This window comes from Eleutherodactylus coqui, chromosome 10 (assembly GCF_035609145.1).
Source record: "Eleutherodactylus coqui strain aEleCoq1 chromosome 10, aEleCoq1.hap1, whole genome shotgun sequence".
Taxonomy (NCBI): Eukaryota; Metazoa; Chordata; class Amphibia; order Anura; family Eleutherodactylidae; genus Eleutherodactylus; species Eleutherodactylus coqui.
The window spans coordinates 81212373-81232516 of NC_089846.1; the positions used below are offsets into that span (position 1 = coordinate 81212373).

The window sequence follows — 20144 nt, forward strand, 5'->3', positions numbered from 1 at the left end:
ATAGTAGTTATTTTCTTGTACATAGGAGCAGTAATATAATAGTTATATTCTTGTACATAGGAGCAGTATTATAGTAGTTATATTCTTGTACATAGGGGGCAGTATTATAGTAATTATATTCTTGTACATAGGAGGCAGTATTATAGTAGTTATATTCTTGTACACAGGGGACAGTATTATAGTAGTTATATTCTTGTACATAGGGGCAGTATTATAGAAGTTATATTCTTGTACATAGGAGGTAGTATTATAGTAGTTATATTGTTGTACATAGGGGGCAGTATTATAGTAGTTATATTCTTGTACATAGGAACAATATTATAGTAGTTATATTCTTGTACATAGGGGCAGTATTATAGTAGTTATATTCTTGTACATAGGGGCAGTATTATAGTAGTTATATTCTTGTACATGGAGCAGTATTATAGTAGTTATATTCTTGTACATAGGGGCAGTATTATAGAAGTTATATTCTTGTACATAGGAGGTAGTATTATAATAGTTATATTGTTGTACATAGGGGGCAGTATTATAGTAGTTATATTCTTGTACATAGGGGCAGTATTATAGTAGTTATATTCTTGTACATAGGAGCAGTATTATAGTAGTTATATTCTTGTACATAGGGGCAGTATTATAGTAGTTATATTCTTGTACATAGGAGCAGTATTATAGTAGTTATATTCTTGTACATAGGGGCAGTATTATAGAAGTTATATTCTTGTACATAGGGGCAGTATTATAGAAGTTATATTCTTGTACATAGGAGGTAGTATTATAGTAGTTATATTGTTGTACATAGGGGGCAGTATTATAGTAGGTATATTTTTGTACATAGCAGTATTATATTAGGTATATTTATGTAGATAGGGGCAGTATTATAGTAGTTATATTCTTGTACATAGAGAGCACTATTATACTAGTTATATTCTTGCACATAGGAGGCAGTATTATAGTAGTTATATTCTTGTACATAGGGGGCAATATTATAGTAGTTATATTCTGGTACATAGGGGGCAGTATTATAGAAGTTATATTCTTGTACATAGGGGGGAAGTATTATAGTAGTTATATTCTTGTATATAGGGGGCAGTATTATAGTAGTTATATTCTTGTACATAGGGGCAGTATTATAGTAGTTATATTCTTGTACATAGGAGGTAGTATTATAGTAGTTATATTGTTGTACATAGGGGGCAGTATTATAGTAGTTATATTCTTGTACATAGGGGCAGTATTATAGTAGTTATATTCTTGTACATAGGGGCAGTATTATAGTAGTTATATTCTTGTACATAGGAGGTAGTATTATAATAGTTATATTGTTGTACATAGGGGGCAGTATTATAGTAGTTATATTCTTGGACATAGGGGCAGTATTATAGTAGTTATATTCTTGTACATAGGAGCAGTATTATAGTACTTATATTCTTGTACATAGGGGCAGTATTATAGAAGTTATATTCTTGTACATAGGTGGTAGTATTTTAGTAGTTATATTGTTGTACATAGGGGGCAGTATTATAGTAGGTATATTTTTGTACATAGCAGTATTATATTAGGTATATTTATGTAGATAGGGGCAGTATTATAGTAGTTATATTCTTGCACATAGGAGGCAGTATTATAGTAGTTATATTCTTGTACATAGGGGGCAATATTATAGTAGTTATATTCTGGTACATAGGGGGCAGTATTATAGAAGTTATATTCTTGTACATAGGGGGGAAGTATTATAGTAGTGGTATTCTTGTATATAGGGGAGCAGTATTATAGTAGTTATATTCTTGTATATAGGGGGCAGTATTATAGTAGTTATATTCTTGTACATAGGGGCAGTATTATAGAAGTTATATTCTTGTACATAGGAGGTAGTATTATAGTAGTTATATTGTTGTACATAGGGGGCAGTATTATAGTAGTTATATTCTTGTACATAGGAACAATATTATAGTAGTTATATTCTTGTACATAGGGGCAGTATTATAGTAGTTATATTCTTGTACATAGGGGCAGTATTATAGTAGTTATATTCTTGTACATGGAGCAGTATTATAGTAGTTATATTCTTGTACATAGGGGCAGTATTATAGAAGTTATATTCTTGTACATAGGAGCAGTATTATAGTAGTTATATTCTTGTACATAGGGGCAGTATTATAGTAGTTATATTCTTGTACATAGGAGCAGTATTATAGTAGTTATATTCTTGTACATAGGGGCAGTATTATAGAAGTTATATTCTTGTACATAGGAGCAGTATTATAGTAGTTATATTCTTGTACATAGGGGCAGTATTATAGTAGTTATATTCTTGTACATAGGAGCAGTATTATAGTAGTTATATTCTTGTACATAGGGGCAGTATTATAGAAGTTATATTCTTGTACATAGGGGCAGTATTATAGAAGTTATATTCTTGTACATAGGAGGTAGTATTATAGTAGTTATATTGTTGTACATAGGAGCAGTATTATAGTAGTTATATTCTTGTACATAGGGGCAGTATTATAGTAGTTATATTCTTGTACATAGGAGCAGTATTATAGTAGTTATATTCTTGTACATAGGGGCAGTATTATAGTAGTTATATTCTTGTACATAGGAGCAGTATTATAGTAGTTATATTCTTGTACATAGGGGCAGTATTATAGAAGTTATATTCTTGTACATAGGGGCAGTATTATAGAAGTTATATTCTTGTACATAGGAGGTAGTATTATAGTAGTTATATTGTTGTACATAGGGGGCAGTATTATAGTAGGTATATTTTTGTACATAGCAGTATTATATTAGGTATATTTATGGAGATAGGGGCAGTATTATAGTAGTTATATTCTTGTACATAGAGAGCACTATTATACTAGTTATATTCTTGCACATAGGAGGCAGTATTATAGTAGTTATATTTTTGTACATAGGGGGCAATATTATAGTAGTTATATTCTGGTACATAGGGGGCAGTATTATAGAAGTTATATTCTTGTACATAGGGGGGAAGTATTATAGTAGTTATATTCTAGTATATAGGGGAGCAGTATTATAGTAGTTATATTCTTGTATATAGGGGGCAGTATTATAGTAGTTATATTCTTGTACATAGGGGCAGTATTATAGAAGTTATATTCTTGTACATAGGAGGTAGTATTATAGTAGTTATATTGTTGTACATAGGGGGCAGTATTATAGTAGTTATATTCTTGTACATAGGGGCAGTATTATAGTAGTTATATTCTTGTACATAGGGGCAGTATTATAGTAGTTATATTCTTGTACATAGGGGAAGTATTATAGTAGTTATATTCTTGTACATAGGAGGTAGTATTATAATAGTTATATTGTTGTACATAGGGGGCAGTATTATAGTAGTTATATTCTTGGACATAGGGGCAGTATTTTAGTAGTTATATTCTTGTACATAGGAGCAGTATTATAGTAGTTATATTCTTGTACATAGGGGCAGTATTATAGAAGTTATATTCTTGTACATAGGTGGTAGTATTTTAGTAGTTATATTGTTGTACATAGGGGGCAGTATTATAGTAGGTATATTTTTGTACATAGCAGTATTATATTAGGTATATTTATGTAGATAGGGGCAGTATTATAGTAGTTATATTCTTGTACATAGAGAGCACTATTATAGTAGTTATATTCTTGTACATAGGGGGCAATATTATAGTAGTTATATTCTGGTACATAGGGGGCAGTATTACAGTAGTTATATACTTGTACATAGGGGGGCAGTATTATAGTAGTTATATTCTTGTATATAGGGGAGCAGTATTATCGTAGTTATATTCTTGTATATAGGGGGCAGTATTATAGTAGTTATATTCTTGTACATAGGGGCAGTATTATAGAAGTTATATTCTTGTACATAGGGGCAGTATTATAGTAGTTATATTCTTGTACATAGGGGCAGTATTATAGAAGTTATATTCTTGTATATAGGAGGTAGTATTTTAGTAGTTATATTGTTGTACATAGGGGGCAGTATTATAGTAGGTATATTTTTGTACATAGCAGTATTATATAAGGTATATTTATGTAGATAGGGGCAGTATTATAGTAGTTATATTCTTGTACATAGAGAGCACTATTATAGTAGTTATATTCTTGTACATAGGGGGCAATATTATAGTAGTTATATTCTGGTACATAGGGGGCAGTATTACAGTAGTTATATACTTGTACATAGGGGGGCAGTATTATAGTAGTTATATTCTTGTATATAGGGGAGCAGTATTATCGTAGTTATATTCTTGTATATAGGGGGCAGTATTATAGTAGTTATATTCTTGTACATAGGGGCAGTATTATAGAAGTTATATTCTTGTACATAGGGGCAGTATTATAGTAGTTATATTCTTGTACATAGGGGCAGTATTATAGAAGTTATATTCTTGTATATAGGAGGTAGTATTTTAGTAGTTATATTGTTGTACATAGGGGGCAGTATTATAGTAGGTATATTTTTGTACATAGCAGTATTATATAAGGTATATTTATGTAGATAGGGGCAGTATTATAGTAGTTATATTCTTGTACATAGAGAGCACTATTATAGTAGTTATATTCTTGCACATAGGAGGCAGTATTATAGTTGTTATATTCTTGTACATAGGGGCAGTATTATAGAAGTTATATTCTTGTACATAGGAGGTAGTATTATAATAGTTATATTGTTGTACATAGGGGGCAGTATTATAGTAGTTATATTCTTGTACATAGGGGCAGTATTATAGTAGTTATATTCTTGTACATAGGAGCAGTATTATAGTAGTTATATTCTTGTACATAGGGGCAGTATTATAGTAGTTATATTCTTGTACATAGGAGCAGTATTATAGTAGTTATATTCTTGTACATAGGGGCAGTATTATAGAAGTTATATTCTTGTACATAGGGGCAGTATTATAGAAGTTATATTCTTGTACATAGGAGGTAGTATTATAGTAGTTATATTGTTGTACATAGGGGGCAGTATTATAGTAGGTATATTTTTGTACATAGCAGTATTATATTAGGTATATTTATGTAGATAGGGGCAGTATTATAGTAGTTATATTCTTGTACATAGAGAGCACTATTATACTAGTTATATTCTTGCACATAGGAGGCAGTATTATAGTAGTTATATTCTTGTACATAGGGGGCAATATTATAGTAGTTATATTCTGGTACATAGGGGGCAGTATTATAGAAGTTATATTCTTGTACATAGGGGGGAAGTATTATAGTAGTTATATTCTTGTATATAGGGGGCAGTATTATAGTAGTTATATTCTTGTACATAGGGGCAGTATTATAGTAGTTATATTCTTGTACATAGGAGGTAGTATTATAGTAGTTATATTGTTGTACATAGGGGGCAGTATTATAGTAGTTATATTCTTGTACATAGGGGCAGTATTATAGTAGTTATATTCTTGTACATAGGGGCAGTATTATAGTAGTTATATTCTTGTACATAGGAGGTAGTATTATAATAGTTATATTGTTGTACATAGGGGGCAGTATTATAGTAGTTATATTCTTGGACATAGGGGCAGTATTATAGTAGTTATATTCTTGTACATAGGAGCAGTATTATAGTAGTTATATTCTTGTACATAGGGGCAGTATTATAGAAGTTATATTCTTGTACATAGGTGGTAGTATTTTAGTAGTTATATTGTTGTACATAGGGGGCAGTATTATAGTAGGTATATTTTTGTACATAGCAGTATTATATTAGGTATATTTATGTAGATAGGGGCAGTATTATAGTAGTTATATTCTTGCACATAGGAGGCAGTATTATAGTAGTTATATTCTTGTACATAGGGGGCAATATTATAGTAGTTATATTCTGGTACATAGGGGGCAGTATTATAGAAGTTATATTCTTGTACATAGGGGGGAAGTATTATAGTAGTTGTATTCTTGTATATAGGGGAGCAGTATTATAGTAGTTATATTCTTGTATATAGGGGGCAGTATTATAGTAGTTATATTCTTGTACATAGGGGCAGTATTATAGAAGTTATATTCTTGTACATAGGAGGTAGTATTATAGTAGTTATATTGTTGTACATAGGGGGCAGTATTATAGTAGTTATATTCTTGTACATAGGAACAATATTATAGTAGTTATATTCTTGTACATAGGGGCAGTATTATAGTAGTTATATTCTTGTACATAGGGGCAGTATTATAGTAGTTATATTCTTGTACATGGAGCAGTATTATAGTAGTTATATTCTTGTACATAGGGGCAGTATTATAGAAGTTATATTCTTGTACATAGGAGCAGTATTATAGTAGTTATATTCTTGTACATAGGGGCAGTATTATAGTAGTTATATTCTTGTACATAGGAGCAGTATTATAGTAGTTATATTCTTGTACATAGGGGCAGTATTATAGAAGTTATATTCTTGTACATAGGAGCAGTATTATAGTAGTTATATTCTTGTACATAGGGGCAGTATTATAGTAGTTATATTCTTGTACATAGGAGCAGTATTATAGTAGTTATATTCTTGTACATAGGGGGGAAGTATTATAGTAGTTATATTCTAGTATATAGGGGAGCAGTATTATAGTAGTTATATTCTTGTATATAGGGGGCAGTATTATAGTAGTTATATTCTTGTACATAGGGGCAGTATTATAGAAGTTATATTCTTGTACATAGGAGGTAGTATTATAGTAGTTATATTGTTGTACATAGGGGGCAGTATTATAGTAGTTATATTGTTGTACATAGGGGGCAGTATTATAGTAGGTATATTTTTGTACATAGCAGTATTATATTAGGTATATTTATGGAGATAGGGGCAGTATTATAGTAGTTATATTCTTGTACATAGAGAGCACTATTATACTAGTTATATTCTTGCACATAGGAGGCAGTATTATAGTAGTTATATTTTTGTACATAGGGGGCAATATTATAGTAGTTATATTCTGGTACATAGGGGGCAGTATTATAGAAGTTATATTCTTGTACATAGGGGGGAAGTATTATAGTAGTTATATTCTAGTATATAGGGGAGCAGTATTATAGTAGTTATATTCTTGTATATAGGGGGCAGTATTATAGTAGTTATATTCTTGTACATAGGGGCAGTATTATAGAAGTTATATTCTTGTACATAGGAGGTAGTATTATAGTAGTTATATTGTTGTACATAGGGGGCAGTATTATAGTAGTTATATTCTTGTACATAGGGGCAGTATTATAGTAGTTATATTCTTGTACATAGGGGCAGTATTATAGTAGTTATATTCTTGTACATAGGGGAAGTATTATAGTAGTTATATTCTTGTACATAGGAGGTAGTATTATAATAGTTATATTGTTGTACATAGGGGGCAGTATTATAGTAGTTATATTCTTGGACATAGGGGCAGTATTTTAGTAGTTATATTCTTGTACATAGGAGCAGTATTATAGTAGTTATATTCTTGTACATAGGGGCAGTATTATAGAAGTTATATTCTTGTACATAGGTGGTAGTATTTTAGTAGTTATATTGTTGTACATAGGGGGCAGTATTATAGTAGGTATATTTTTGTACATAGCAGTATTATATTAGGTATATTTATGTAGATAGGGGCAGTATTATAGTAGTTATATTCTTGTACATAGAGAGCACTATTATAGTAGTTATATTCTTGTACATAGGGGGCAATATTATAGTAGTTATATTCTGGTACATAGGGGGCAGTATTACAGTAGTTATATACTTGTACATAGGGGGGCAGTATTATAGTAGTTATATTCTTGTATATAGGGGAGCAGTATTATCGTAGTTATATTCTTGTATATAGGGGGCAGTATTATAGTAGTTATATTCTTGTACATAGGGGCAGTATTATAGAAGTTATATTCTTGTACATAGGGGCAGTATTATAGTAGTTATATTCTTGTACATAGGGGCAGTATTATAGAAGTTATATTCTTGTATATAGGAGGTAGTATTTTAGTAGTTATATTGTTGTACATAGGGGGCAGTATTATAGTAGGTATATTTTTGTACATAGCAGTATTATATAAGGTATATTTATGTAGATAGGGGCAGTATTATAGTAGTTATATTCTTGTACATAGAGAGCACTATTATAGTAGTTATATTCTTGTACATAGGGGGCAATATTATAGTAGTTATATTCTGGTACATAGGGGGCAGTATTACAGTAGTTATATACTTGTACATAGGGGGGCAGTATTATAGTAGTTATATTCTTGTATATAGGGGAGCAGTATTATCGTAGTTATATTCTTGTATATAGGGGGCAGTATTATAGTAGTTATATTCTTGTACATAGGGGCAGTATTATAGAAGTTATATTCTTGTACATAGGGGCAGTATTATAGTAGTTATATTCTTGTACATAGGGGCAGTATTATAGAAGTTATATTCTTGTATATAGGAGGTAGTATTTTAGTAGTTATATTGTTGTACATAGGGGGCAGTATTATAGTAGGTATATTTTTGTACATAGCAGTATTATATAAGGTATATTTATGTAGATAGGGGCAGTATTATAGTAGTTATATTCTTGTACATAGAGAGCACTATTATAGTAGTTATATTCTTGCACATAGGAGGCAGTATTATAGTTGTTATATTCTTGTACATAGGGGGCAGTATTATAGTAGTTATATTCTGGTACATAGGGGGCAGTATTATAGAAGTTATATTCTTGTACATAGGGGGCAGTATTATAGTAGTTATATTCTTGTACATAGGGGGGCAGTATTATAGTAGTTATATTCTTGTATATAGGGGAGCAGTATTATAATAGTTATATTCTTGTACATAGGGGGGCAGTATTATAGTAGTTATATTCTTGTATATAGGGGAGCAGTATTATAGTAGTTATATTCTTGTATATAGGGGGCAGTATTATAGTAGTTATATTCTTGTACACAGGGTGCAGTATTATAGTAGTTATGTTCTTGTACATAGGGGCAGTATTATAGTAGTTATATTCTTGTTCTTAGTGGGCAGTATAATAGTAGTCTTGTTGTTGTTGTTACAGCAGCTATATTCTTGTATCTGGAGGGCAAAATTATAGTATGCACAGTTTCCCTGGAGTTTTTTCTTCAGTTTTATCAACCATAGACATTATACCAGTAATCTGAACCATAAAAAGCATATGGTTCTAATAACACAGCGATATGTTGTCAGACCAATTACCTTATTCTTAGGCATTTTAACAGGAAACATATTTGTAAACTGCATGTGATTGTTAAACTTACATCTATTATTAGCTCCCCGACCGCTGTATGTCTTGTTTTAGTGTTGTGTGGAACTTTGTATTACAGGCTTTTTCTGGGAAATTGGTTGTTAACACAGCTAACGATAGTTTTGTTAGATTTTTACAAACGGCCACCTTAGCCTTGGGACATTAAACACTGATAATGGTTGTATTCCTGAAGATTATTGCCTTTGTGTTCAGACATTTACTGCTTGCTTTGTCTAATAGCACATGTGCTGATGTGAAAATGTTTTCCATTATGTAGAATATCTCCTGCATATAAGTGGACAGTAGTCACTTAACCAATTTACCACTTCAATCGCAGTAATTGGTAGACCCAGCAAGCAATGGCAGCATCATCACATATCCATATGCTGTGTAGAAGGGAAAAGGCCAGCGGGCATGCCCCAACTCGGCATGCCTACCCTTTTCTTTTCTTGTCTGCCTTCTTTCTTACTTTCCACCACTCTGACTCTATTTCTCCCTCCATCCCTCCCTCTTTCTTTTCTTTCTTCCTTCCTCCATTCTTTGCTATGCTTTTTTTTCTTCCCAACCTCTGTCCTTTATTCCTTTTCTCCCCTACCTTCTTTCTTTATTTTCTCTTTTACTTTCTTATTTCCATCCTCCTTCTTTTCCTCCCTTCCCTTCTTCTTCTTCTTCTTCCCTCATTCCTTCTTTCTTTCCTTCCTCATTTTGTTTTATTTCCATACTTCTTTTTGTTCCTCCTTTCCTCCCCTTCTCCCTTACTTCCTTTTCATCTTCCTTTACTTCTTTCTTTCCATCCTACCTCCTTTCTTCCTTCCTATCTCCCTTACTCTTTCCTTCTTTTCTTCCTTCCTTCCTTCCTTCCTTTTTCTTCTCTTTCATTCTTTCCTTGACTCCTTTTTTTCGTCATTTTTTTGTCCCTCCTTTCCTCTCTCTGTTCATTTTTTTTCCTTTCCGTCCTACTTTTTTCTTCCCACTTTCTTCCTCTCTTCCTCTTTCCGTCCCTTCCCCCTTCTTTCTTTTTTTTCCGTTCTTTCCTACTACTTGCACTCTCTTCCTATCTTCTTACCTACAATCCCTTCCTTACTTTCCTTCCTTCTCTCCTTCTTTTCTTCCTTCTTTCCTCCGCCGTTTCCTTTCTTTTTCCTCTTTTGCTTTCTCTTTCTTCTTCTGTCTTTTCCTTCCCTCTCTTCCTTCCCTTCATTGCTTCCTTTCCTTTATTCCTTTCTCCCTTCCTTTCTGATAGCTTTACAAATACAGATCGCTGTCCACCTCCCATTTGTTGAAAGTATACAGGTCTGCGCTGATTTTCATCCTTTTTTGTTCACTGACAGCAAGGAGAAATCATACAATGAGTAAGTTTAGCACAAAGTGTGATTAGGAGCTGCGGACTGATTTCTTCTACAGGACATCCATAAGACTAGATATTAGGCTGAGCCTGTATTTGTTGTTGGCTGCAGGCTGTCCTCTTCCCTCCCTACTAATGACCACATCAGTGTCTCCTCCTTGTATTTACCTTCATCCTTCACCTGTTGTGCTACCTGAATGACACAATGCACAATCCCCGCTGATCTCCGGCCTGTAAATTGTAACTGTCTTCTTAAGCATCACATGTGATGGGGCCGGGTGATAACTTCTCTTACTTCTGTAGACTTGACCTTTAAGAACAAATCTCCTTATTGGTCCATTAAGCAGAATTCTGAAATGTAAAGAGAAATGATGGCGCCTTGAACTAAACGCTGCAGCGCCGGTGACTTCTCATTGATGAATGCACATATATCATAATGATTCCAATAAAACTATATACAGTCGCCCGCACCGCCTAGCCGAAGCCCCGAGAACAATGCGGCCGCGGCGGTGACACAGCGATATTTTATCTTTTCATTAACTCTCCGTCTGTCAAGTCGGACGGCCGTCTGGAAGCTAAAGAGCTTCTTTTCATCATTGAGGGTCGTTATAGAATAGCCGGGCGTCTACAGGAAATGTATAGGGGCCAATAGGGTTAAATAGTCTACTGCTGCGGAATAGGTGTATCTCAGCCAAGTATCTAAACCTATCATGTTGGATACTGTGCTGATATTTGTAAAGCTCTGGTCTTTTCTGGACCATTGGAGCCACATTATGGATCCGACCTTTTGCCCGTTGGACCCCGTTGGGTTACAGTGGGGTCTGCTAGACTTGTGTTATTGGAAAGAATAGTACAAATATAAACTGACTAATCTTTTCATGTGTGATACCGTGTGCTGAACTGGTGTATCTAAGCCTATTGTGTGTGATACTGCACTGCGGGACAATGTGTTTGTCTATTATACATATTAGTGTCTGCTGATTCACACTTAAATTGTCCCTTTGGTAGCGCAGGGTCTCTTACACCTCCGTATCTAAGGCAGTCAGAAGGGATACAGTCTCCTGAGCTATGTATCTAAGCTTATTATGTGTGATACTGTCTGCACAACTGTGTATATAAGCTTATTATATTTGATACTGCATTCTGAACTGTGTATCTAAGCTTATCATGTGTGCTCTCACCTGTTGATCTGTTTATCTAAGCTTCCCATGTGGTACTGTCTACTGAGCTGTGTATCTAAGCCTATGCAGTATCACCTGCTGGGCCAGGGCATCTAGACCTATCCTGTGTTATACTGCCTGCTAAGCTGCTGTATCTGAGCTGATGTATCTAAGCCTACAAGTTTGATGCCTGTCGAGTAGGTATATCTTGGCAGGTTTATTTCCCACAAAGCGGTCATTTGCCGTAGTCCTGTATATAAGAAGAGAATGCGTTATTGCTGCGGTTCTAATGGTCGCGGTCGCGCCATGTCCGGATTCGATGTGAGGAGCGAATTCTGAAGACGTATTTATTTAATCCCTGAATGTTGGTGAAGGAGGGGTGAAGCCGAGTCCCCGGGATGACTTGTGGAATGAGATGATGATTGAGCGGATGACTCTTCCCTCGGAGGTTAAGGCCTCCTGACACCAAAACTTCTGTAATCTCTACAAGCCAATATGAGAAGCCGAGGAGGGAGGAGAAGTGGCGCGGGGCGCTCGCTCTCATTCTATTTGCTTTTTCTGAGGTCAAGGTGATGATACAAGGGCAGCCATGTTCTTCCAGAGGGAATCTATAGGCTCTCCTGATAAGTCTTTAGGATGGATACAATCACTTTAGTAATACAGCACAGAAAATATACACAGATGTAGCAGAGCTGAGAATGTCACCGCAACAAAAAGCCTGTCCGCTTAGACAATGCATGGTGATATCAGAACGTGATGTGCCATAGGACTGCAGGCAGAATGAGGCATCCCTATTCAGTAACATTGTAGTCCCAAAGGATGCATTTTCCTTCCATCCTTCACTCCCCTCCCTCCTTTCCCTCTTTCTGTCCTTCCTTCCTTCCTCCCTCCCTCCCTCCCTTTCTTCCTTTCACTCTTCGTCCCTTACTTCCTCCCGCCCTCCTTTGGTTTCTCTCTTCCTCCCCTCCTTCTTTTCTCTCTCCTATCCCCCCCCCCCTCTTTCCTCCCTCCCTCCCTTCCTTCCTCCCTCCCTATTTCCACACCTCCTCTTTCTTCCCTTCCTTCCTTCCCTCCTTCCTCCCTCCCTCCCTATTTTCCTTCCCCTTTTCCTCCCTCCCTACCTTCCTTCCTTCCTCCCTCCCTATTTCCCCCTCTCTCCACCCCACTTTCTTCCTTCCTTCCTCCCTATCCCCCCTTCTTTCCTCCCTTCCTCCCTTTTTTCCTTCCTTCCTTTTCCCTATTTTCTTCCTCCTCCTCTTTCCTCCCTCTCTTTCTTCCTTCCTTTCTTCCCCCTCTCCTCTTTCCTCCCTTCCTCCCTCCCTCCCTACTTTCCTCCCTCCCCTCCTTCCTCCTTTTTTCCTCTTAAATTTTCTGCTAACAGTTCTATTCTTTGCATTACAAGTTGTAGTTTCCATTGGTAGCATTTTGGAGTATTTATGACTTTTTGATCACTTTTTATTGCATATTTTTTGGAGGCAGATGAACAAAAAACGCAATTCTGACATTGATTTTCTTTATTCTTTCTCTCTAGCAGCGCTCGCCATGTGGTATAAATAATGTGTTAACTCTGTTCTCTGAGTCAATACGATTACAGTGATAACAAGTTTATACACATATTTATTTTTTTACCACTTTTACACAATAAAACCCTTTTTTTATTAAAACATATTTGCATTGCCGCATTTCAAGACTCATAACATTTTTATTTTTTTGCCATTGAGCTGTGTGAGGCCTTGCTTGTTTATCGTGAGGCAAGTTGAAGTTTGTTTTTATACCAGAACACTTTTTGCATATTTTGTGCTGTTTTTTTAAGGAGGCAGATTAATAAAAAATGGCAATTCTGACAGTTTTTACATTTTTTTGCCATTCATCATGTGGGGTAAAATAGATTATTCAATAGTGCAGGCCCTTACAAATGTGGTGACACCTAATATTTATTTTTTTAGTTTTTCTATATAAAAGAGGGTTTGTAGGGAAAAAAATGTTTATTTTTATTAATCTTTAATTACACCCTATGTAACTTTGTTGTCCCTCAAGGGGACTTAAATATATGATTGGTTGCTAATATAATACACTGTACAACCTATGTATCGCTGTACATTATGCTTTGGATAGCTCCTCTATTAGCCCCCGCATGACACGAAGTTTAATAATCTGAGTTAGGGTCTGACTGTTGGGCCTAGCGATCATCACTCAGTAAATGGTGGCAGAGCGGGTCGGAGATCCATCCTGCCGCCCATCTCCATTCAAAATAATCAGGCAGTTGTTCATAGATGAATGGCTGCCTGTTTACACGGCCCAATCATTGTTTGATTTTTATGCCTGCACAATCCGAACGACAAACAAATAATCGTTCATTGTTCAGATGGTGCAGGTATTTACAACGAACGATTATCATTCAGATTCCTGTGATCCAGTGAGAATCTAAAAGATAATTGTTCAGTGCAAAAGCGGCCTTATGTGGCAGACTCAAGGGCCTTCTTCAGGGATCGGTTGAAACAGCGATCCATCAACACTTCACGATCACTGTTGGGTTACATGCAGAGCCTCCTTTTACTCAACCACTTACATATTGCTATTATTGATGACAGTATGTAAAGGGTTAAATGGCTGGGATCAGAGGTTTCTCCATGTCCAACTGTTAGAGCTTAGCCTGGCTGTCAGTAGACAGCCAAGTTCTGGCTCTTCTTAGTACAGGACTCCTGTACTGACCTTATATTAGTCTATTGTGTTTTTGCAGGGGCCTAGCCTATTAGTGACCACCACAGAAACATAGTTTGCCAGGTCACTAAGGGGTTAATTGGCATCATTATCATCAGCATCATCGATCATCATCATATCATGCTCCAGCTATCAGCTGATCATTCAGGGGGCACTGACATGAAAAGGAAGGACCCCGCCTATTCACCCTCTGACTACACTACTGGAAAAAGAATGGTCCGGATTTAATAAATCCTTTAGCCTATTTCATAATGACACCACTCTGTTTTAAATGCGGCTTTCTGTAGGATGGAAGTTATGTAAGGGACCCAGGGTAGCATTCCGTTATCTCCAGTCACCTGATTGACAGTAGTTCGAACTTCCCTGAAGTGGTTGGCCTCCAAGGTGGGAAGAGCTAGGCTAAGCCCTGCCAGGGTAGTCATCGCCCCATTCTCCTCATACGCTGGTGCTTACCTCATCAGGGACTCATGGCCCAATTCTGGCAATTCCGGTTCAGGTGAGGTCTGATTTTAAAGATGGTCCGATTGGTGGCTGTGGCCCAGAGACACTGGGGTAGCCAACATACTTAACAGGAGCTGTCCTTTCTGAATGAACAACATGTTTATTAACCATAGAACAGTAAGTATGCAACTAGCAACCAGGTAATCCAAGGAAACTCAGTGTTTCAGAATACTTCAAGGATTCATGTGAACGGATTATCAATCAAAGTTCAGGTTAGCCAGGAGTTAAAGAAGCTGTCTGGTTACTAGAAACCCCCTTTTTAATAGAACCCCCGTGTGAAAGTAATTAACACATATTCTTACCCTTCTGCAGCTGCCAGGATCCAGCGCAGCTACTCACTGTGGTCCCAGTGATATATGATGTCACATGAAATCAGGTGACCACTGCAGCCAATGAGAAACTGTAGCTTACCCCTCGTTCTCTTGTCATTAGAGCTGATATTCTGAGCGCCATGATGACATGCGTTTAAGAACATGACACTGCAGCCTCTCATTGGCTGCAGCGATCACGTGATTTGTTTTGACATCATCTGTCACAACAATCACTGGGATCACAGTGAGCTACAGTGTAGATCCCAACGGCTGCTGATTGGTAAGTATATATTATTTTCACACAGGGTCCTATTAAAAATGGGTTGTTGAGTAACTGGACAACCCCTTTAGCTCATTGTTAGCATAGGTTCCTAGCAGTTGAAGGCTGCCTGACCTTTCCTGATCCGCTTGTTCTTTTCCCAGAGGACACTGTCCATAGGACGGGGATTGCGACACTATAGAACAAACCAGGAGTGACTCCCTTTCACCTCCATCTTCCAACACGCACAACACTAACTTCCTGCTTCGGACCATTCCTCTTTTCCCGCCCCCTCTTAAAGATACAGCATACCAAATTCTCATCAAAATGAAAAAAGAGAGAAATACATCCCAGTCCTTCCTCCTTACAGGTACACCAATGACTTTTCACAGTGGATATAAAAAAAGGTCATTAGGGATTCAGTCTGCTACATGTATATTTGTACATACCACATGTGTGTATGGGTATAATTGATCATTTAAACATATAAGAGAGAAGAATAACTAATTTCTGTGTATTAGAAATATTCAATCACGCCCAGTAACACAGATGAAATCACATCGAGCTGCGGGAAGAGCCAAAACTTTTATAAGATTTTTATAAGACTGGCAAACCCGCTCGTATGGGGAAGAATAACTACAAGAGTCATTACCTTGTTTCTGATGAAAACCTTCTCTTTACCAGTAATGTATTAATACAAGCCATTAAGCAAGCAGTTCTCCTGGCAGCAAACAGCCAGAGCAGATGGCACCTCCAGTCTTTATTAATGTAAGGATGGGCACGTGGCTTGGCATCTTCTGTCATGTCACTAAGCTCCAGTAAAACAAGACCTGCTCAAGCAGGCACAATGATGATATGGCTTATTGTAGGTAACTGAAGTCTGCAAATGTTCATGCCGCCATCACACTGCTGCAACTGTACAACTCTAGAACAGGAAAGGGCCCATCACCAGGTGAGAGCTGGCCAAGAGGGGGCAGCTGACCAAACATACGGGACTCTAAAGTAGCACCTGGGTGGCAGTCACATTTATAGGCTCACATGTTGGTGCTTTCCTAGTGCGGCACTGCCTATATCTGCTCCCTCATCTATGTCTACCACCCTACCTGTGCTCTACGCTCTGTTAATGACTTTAGACTAACTTACTCTTTAATCTAAAACTCCTACTCCCGTCTTCAAGACTTTTCTCAAGCTGCACCAGTTCTCTGGCATATGTTACCCCAGACAATCGGGTTGATTACAAAGGCCCACAGCTTTAGGCCTTAGTCACACGGGCGTTTTTTCACGCGATTTGCGCATCGCATGACGGATGCGCATGCGCAAATCGCGTGACCGGCGCCGAAAAATCGGCCCAAAAATCGCCCGAAAATCTGCTCCTAGCCGCGTTTCATTAGAAACGGGCCGGAGCTGTCCAGCGCATTGCATTCAATGGAGACTGCAATACAGCGGCTCCATTGAATGCAAGCGCTGCGGGCGAGTGTGGGATGAATTGTCGGGAAGGGGTTAAATATATAACCCCTTTCCTGCAATGCATCCTGAAAAGTGAAAAAATAAAAAAAATGTATGTACTTACCTGCTCCCGGCAGCTGGAGATCCCGGCGGCCGGCCTGCAGTGGGTGTGAAGGGGGTGTGACTCAGGCTTGCCCCTGATTGGCTCAGCGCTGAGCCAATCAGAAGCAAGTCTCAGTCACACCCATTCATGAATTCATGAATGGGTGTGACTGAGATCAGCCTCTGATTGGCTCAGGCTGAGCCAATCAGGGGCAAGCCTGAGTCACACCCCCTTCACACCCACTGCAGGCCGGCCGCCGGGATCTCCAGCTGCCGGGAGCAGGTAAATACATACATTTTTTTTATTTTTTCACTTTTCAGGATGCATTGCAGGAAAGGGGTTATATATTTAACCCCTTCCCGACAATTAACCCCGCGCACGCCGGCAGCCCATTGCTTTCAATGGAGCGGCTGTATTGCCGCTCCATTGAATTCAATGGGCAAACATTGTTTTTCTCTGCCACAGCTGTTCCAGCTGTGGCAGAGGAGAATGATTTGTCTTCTATATGTTCTCATTGGGGTCGGCGCTGCTGCCGCCGGCCCCATTGAGCGCATATAGAGAAGAGAACAGGAATCGCAGATCGCAGATAGGTGCGATCTGCGATTTCTGTTCTCTAATTTATCGGACGAGCGCATAAAAAGCGCTCATGTGTCCGATACCATTGCAAAGCAATGGTTTTAAAAAAATCGCCGGACGCATGCGCATGCGCAAATCGCGGCAATAAACGCCCGTGTGACTAAGCCCTCAAGTGGGCCTTAAAAACACATCATTTTAGGGAGGCCCACTATATTCCTTAATCTAAGGCTGGCATCAAACGGGCGATAAAATCACAAGAGATTTGTGCGTTTTAAGAGACACAAATATGAACCCCATTCTTTTGAATAGGGTCATATACATCAGGGATGTTTTCCTGCATGGCACCGCAGTGTGAAACAAATCGCGGCATGTTCTATCTGGCTGCATGATCTCATATCACAGCCTCATTGTCTTCATTGTCTTTCACATGGTGTGGAGCGCGATATAGGGGCGGGATTCACGGCCCCATATCGTGGTCGCCTGTGTAAAGTTAGCCTTTATTTACCACACTTCTATATTCCTCAATTTGAAACCTGCCCCCCTACATCCCTTAGACCCTAATGTACTTGGCATCTGTATATACAGATACCATCTAGTGACTGGTTCTTACATCTTAATGTATACTACACTAATTATACTAAAGAGGGCTTGACCATTGTATGCAGCAAGCACTGCTACCTCTTGTATCACCCCGATTTCAACATAGAGTGTAAGCTCTTGTGGGCAGGGTTCTCACTCCTATTTTTCACATTGTCTATTGGCTGCAAGAAGTGAAGTGAACTGAACCAGTAGTGTTCTGTTTGGAGTTGAACTTTGCTAAAAGTTCGGGTTGGTGTGAACCCAAACCAAACATTAAAGGGGTTGTCCCGCGGCAGAAGTGGGTCTATACACTTCTGTATGGCCATAATAATGCACTTTGTAATGTACATTGTGCATTAATTATGAGCCATAAAGAAGTTATAAAAAGTTTTATACTTACCTGCTCCGTTGCTGGCGTCCTCGTTCCCATGGAGCCGACAAATATTCGCCCTCCGATGGCCAAATTAGCCGCGCTTGCGCAGTCCGGGTCTTCTTATCTTCTCAATGGGGCTCCGTGTAGCTCCGTGTAGCTCCGTGTAGCTCCGCCCCGTCACGTGCCGATTCCAGCCAATCAGGAGGCTGGAATCGGCAATGGACCGCACAGAAGCCCTGCGGTCCACGGAGACAGAGGATCCCGGCGGCCATCTTCAGCAGGTAAGTATGAAGACGCCGGACCGCCGGGATTCAGGTAAGCGCTGTGCGGGTTGTTTTTTTAACCCCTGCATCGGGGTTGTCTCGCGCCGAACGGGGGGGGGGGGGGGGGTTAAAAAAAAAAAAAAAACCCGTTTCGGCGCGGGACAACCCCTTTAAGCAATGTTCTACCCAAAACAGTTCTACTGGTTCAGTTCCCTCAGTGCTAGCCCTGAACACTGGAGTATAACACTGTTGCAACTTATTTGGTTTGTATATAGTACTGCAGCTCAACTTTATTCATGTCAATGGAGCTAAGCTGCCATACCAACCCTAGCCAGGAGAGGAGCTGTTTCGTAAGGTAAGAAAAAACTACCTTAAAAAAAAAGATCCTATAGAACTCCTTTAAAGAGAGCCTGCTACCACTTTAAACATAAGATAGTGTAACCATTCTTTTCATTTTTTTGTTGTGCCCTGCTACCAATAAAAGCATACTGGTGCTACAGCTAGAGTTCTGAGCAGAGTGGAGATCCACCCACCTCCTTATATGCAGCTATTAGCTAATCCTATGATGGTGATCCTAGGGTTTTCATAAAGGAGTCAATGGTCTATTAATAAGATATGTACAGTCAAGCGTAGGACAACTGCTCCTGGTGCCCAAGGCAAGGATTGTAGCATAGACTCCCTACTCCTTAGTCTTCAATGTTCAACATGATAGCCGTTGGATGGAAAATGTGCCGCTATCAGTCTTACATTTGGCTCTCTGAAGGTGAATGTTATGTCTAGTTTTTCTAGTCCATACTTGATGCTCCCCCTTTAATGGTTTGCTATGCAGCTGCCTACTCTACCAACCCATCATCATATCCTGTTCATAGTGCAAAAAAGCTAACACTTTTCTTGTCTTACCCGGGGGCAAAGCATAAGTGGTAGATAACTAGCATGTGAAATGTCTATCAATAAAATGCCTTAAATCCAAAGGGGAAATGTTCCTCATTGTGGAAAGTACCATAGGATAGATCATAATGAGGGTATAGGGAGTAAGAAGTAGTAATAAGTGAGCTTTTCAAAAGTACGGTTTGGCTATTTTTTCCGAATTTAGTTTGATTTGGTCCAAATTAGTTTGATTGTCGCCAATACCCCTAAAACTGGTGTATAACAGTGTTGAAGAACCATGAAAGCCTTGTATAACACTCTTAGGTCACCTAGGAGTGTACCTTAGAATGTTTGAGTTTTTAAAGGCCAAGTTAAAGAAAAAAAAGAAAAACAGGAA

General features: G+C 38.0%; 1 protein-coding gene across 2 annotated transcripts in view; it reads left to right on the plus strand.

Moving 5' to 3' along the window:
* DIAPH2 (diaphanous related formin 2) overlaps positions 1 to 20144 on the plus strand; it is a 1247874-nt gene that overhangs the window by 315042 nt on the left and 912688 nt on the right. The gene's annotated exons all lie outside the window — the stretch shown is intronic.